The 3,385-nt window shown below is 26.1% G+C and overlaps 1 long non-coding RNA gene across 2 annotated transcripts; it reads right to left on the bottom strand.

Annotated features, from left to right (window-relative positions):
- Window positions 1-541: 541 nt before the first annotated feature.
- LOC114387163 lies at window positions 542-976 on the bottom strand. Of its 2 annotated transcripts, none has more exons than XR_003661253.1 (2): window positions 920-976; window positions 542-813 (listed from the first exon to the last, which is right to left on the bottom strand). It is a non-coding gene; the product is annotated as an uncharacterized LOC114387163 (long non-coding RNA). The 2 variants fall into 2 exon arrangements; XR_003661252.1 differs by having other exon boundaries at window positions 906-957.
- Window positions 977-3,385: the final 2,409 nt, after the last annotated feature.

Genomic DNA, 3,385 nt, shown 5'->3' with positions numbered 1-3,385 from the left:
GAAGGTAAGTAAGTGACTAACCCAACTTTGAGATTTCGAAGTACCCTTATGATAATATTCTCAGTTTCTTGATGAAAGCATGATCTGATGTCGAATCGGATCTGTACTTCACAGAAAACAATATGTTATATTTTTTACTGAAACAAAGAATAAAATTTTTCATATCCTCCATTTGTTTTTGCTATCTTCTCTTTTTTTTTCCTATTTTAATTACAGTTATACAGCTAAGGTAATTGTGACTTTGTTAGATAAATTAGAATAGTAACTACCAATTATTTACCCAATGATCAATACTCAACTCAAATTCTAACTCATTGTGGAAGAAAAAAATTGACAAAAAAAAAAAGGCTCTGGCTATACAGTATTTTCATTCTACTTTAATACATTCTCTCTTCATTTTCTTTATTTTCGATCTCGTTTTTTTCTTAAAAAAAATATTTTTAGAACACAAATTTGCCAATTTTTTTATTATTGTTATTTTCCAAGCGAATAAAATGGGGAACTTACCGAAGTCCATGTGAAAAATGCTAGTTGAAAGAAATTTTGCATGATGCAAAATACTCTAATAATGAGTTTAAATACATGTTTTCCAAGTATAAGAATCAAGAATTGTACGGTGTTAAAGAATAACCTGAAACAATATGAAGCTAATAAGATGAAGTAGCAGCTTGGGACATCCAATTATCCAAACCAGAAAAGGTGGTCACTAGGCCTCACAAGCAAAGTTCCTTTGATCATATGGGATTTGTCATGACTATCCAAACACATATCTGTTATTATGCCTTGTAGCTTTGTTCCCACCAATTAAAGCACCTGCATGCACAGCATAAAACCAAATATCACCTATTAAAATTATATATCCCATGTATGACAAAAGTACCATGACTAAAAAAAAGATTACATACTAAACTATTCTGACCATTAGCGGAATAAAAGGCTGCCAGAAATGGCTGTAGAATGTTGCAGAACAAAAACGAAGAGACAAATAAATCTGTAAGGACCGTGGAGAAAGCCTTGCTCTTCACGAACTCCCTAATTCAAAGGAACTTTGAGCCGTAAGAAGAGTCACCCACGTGCATCGTCGAGTTGATCGAATGGAAGAACAGCGAAGAGGGCTACATTGCTTCTGTCAATGTGCTCACTCAGAGAACAGGAAAGAGGGGCCAGGGTTCAATGTAACGAAGAGGGGAAGGTTTTTAACGGGCTTTGTTTTTTTTTTTTAACCCAACTACGAGGTTTTTTACTAAAACCCGTAGTAAAGTTTATATAATATAACATTCTAAGGCGGTTTTTAATAACCGCCTTAGAATGTATGTCGTAAAATGCAATTTTTTTTAGAATAATTACAAAAATGCCACCGCGTCACTATTTAAATCGGTTATCTAAATAACCGTCGTAGCGCAGGTGACGTAAAAGGCAATATTTGTAGTAGTGATAACATTTATCACCCAATAAAAACACACATAATGTCTTTTTATTATGTTACAAAAATAATCAATGATTTTCTTTTCAATATATATTAATAACTATATAATAAAAAATTATTTTTGTATCTTATTATTAAGTGTAGTCGATCTTTTTATTCTTGGGAATTAAAGATAATGTGAGAAGGTTTACAATAATTGAGAGTCACTTGTTCAACCAATTATGTTAGATCTTGTTGACTTACCAAGTGTAATCTTATTATTAAAACATTAAATATGAAATATGAAAAATTAAAAAAATTTCTTTCATGTTTTATATTGTCTTTGAACCTTTATCGATCTTTGATGTCACAACTCATGACTACAATAACAACTAGTGTGTATTTTCATAATTTGGAAATTATAACTATCTTCAATTATTCAGAAGACATTTGTTATATGATATTTGAAAACAAGAACTCTAATCGCAAAAGAAAAAATAGAGTTTAACAAAAAAAACTCATTATATAATAACTAAAATTTAATGAAATAAATATTTAGATAAGATTTCTTAAAAAGGATAAAAATACTATTAATTTAATAATTTAAAAAAGATAGGAGATAAAAATTGATGATATAATAATTTGATTTTGATAAAATATCATATCGATATAAGATTTCTTAAAAAATAAATTTTATAATTAAAAAATAAAGTTAAGAGATAAAAATTAATTATATAATAATTTAAATTTTTTAAGAAATATAATCAGTTTCAAATAGAATTTCTTTACTTAATAAAATAAATAAATTTCTATAAAATAAATAAATAATATTGATATATTAAGTTTTTAAATTGGAAAAAAATCAGGGGCCTCATGCTAACGTCGGTCCACCCCTATACTCAATTATCTTATCTCTTTCATAACATATATATATATATATATATATATATATATATATATATATATATATATATATATATATATGTGAATATAATTGTAATGACTATATATTATCAATATATATTTTTTCCATAAAAAATCAATATAAGCTTTTATATGGTCAATTAATTAAAAATAATTATTAATATAATTTTTAAGATAATTATTTTAAAATTTAATAATTTTATTATATATAATATTTTGTCATTAAATAATAGTATAAAATTACACCGAGATCCTTAGTTCCTATGATAAGTGTTCTGTGACAATCATCACAAGGGATTAGGCTTGAGCTCATACCTGGGAAATAAAAAAATAGTTTAAAATTACTGTACATTATATATTTGTGTATTGTGTACAGGGGTGGATGCATGTTGCTTATTATTATGGGAGTAATTGCTTTCATAAAGTAAATTTTCTTACTTGAATAATTATTGGTTTTGTCTTCATAAAAAACACATATTGCTTTCATAAAATGTTTTTTTTTTAAATTAAACAATGTAAAAATTGAAAGAAAAAATAAAGTGATATTAATTTTATTCTTTTAAATTCGTAGAAGTATAAGTATTTTGTTTTTTCTTTTTATGAGATTGTGTATTTTATAAAAAATTATAATATTTTTTGTCTATAAAAATATTATAAATTATTTTTTTCTCACTAAAAACAGTTTTTGGATCCGCCACTTGGATCGTGTATAACATATCTTTTCTACCTATATATTTGTATATATTTGTGTAAGAGGATAAGATGAATAAATATGGATTATATAAACCAGTATGGATAAGTATTTTTTTTTTTTTGAAGAGTTTATAACAAGTATTTTTATACACTTTTCAAAAGATTCTTATAAAAGGGCATATCTAGTAGTATTTCTTAAACACGACGCACGACTAATTAATTTGGGTATTACTATTATCATATCAACAACCCATAATGTTAGGAAAGAGCCTATGAAAGAAAGAAAAATTAAAATTTTGTCACATACGCCCGCATGCATGTGCTCATCAAACTTTTTTTTTCTTTCCATTTCTTCAATACTAG

This window comes from Glycine soja, chromosome 15 (genome assembly GCF_004193775.1).
Source record: "Glycine soja cultivar W05 chromosome 15, ASM419377v2, whole genome shotgun sequence".
Classification (NCBI taxonomy): Eukaryota; Viridiplantae; Streptophyta; class Magnoliopsida; order Fabales; family Fabaceae; genus Glycine; species Glycine soja.
Note: the sequence above shows the minus strand (reverse complement) of the source record. Positions and strands in the feature narration are given on the sequence as shown.